A 654-nucleotide genomic window follows, 5' to 3' on the forward strand; every position below is an offset into this window, starting at 1 on the left:
CATACATACATACATACATACATACATACATTAATGCGTATAGTTCTCTGCCGATAGAGACACCTGCAGGTTTTATCGCTGGTTGTGAAGTACTTATACTGATATGATTGATGTTAAGAAACCTGATTGGTTTGTGGGACATATTCTATATATATTGTATAATTTATGGACATACAGACACACACACACACACTCACACACATACACCAACATACACACACACACGCACGCAAATATACATACAGATAGATACGTAGTTAGTTAGACAGAAAGACGGATGGGTAGACAGATACATAGATAAACGCACACAAACTCTTATAATCAAAGATAGGTTTTAAATTACCAATTACAGTCGCCTCACTTCATGTCATCACTGATTTGATGAAGATTCATTTCTCAATACATCCACCCCCATCTCTTTCTTCCTCTCACTCCCTCCCTCTCCCTCTCTTATGCTCATTTTCTCGCACTCCCTCTATCTCTCTTGTCTCGTCCTCATCCACCTCCTCCTCATTTTTATACCTCTCCCCACAATACCCGACACCCACACGTGATTAATTCCAAACGATAATGTCTCTGTAAATTATATTTCTTGCAACGTTCTTGATTGGAGAATTAGAACAGAGCCACTGTGAATGCAGGCATCTATCTTGA

This window comes from Octopus bimaculoides, chromosome 22 (assembly GCF_001194135.2).
Source record: "Octopus bimaculoides isolate UCB-OBI-ISO-001 chromosome 22, ASM119413v2, whole genome shotgun sequence".
NCBI lineage: Eukaryota > Metazoa > Mollusca > Cephalopoda > Octopoda > Octopodidae > Octopus > Octopus bimaculoides.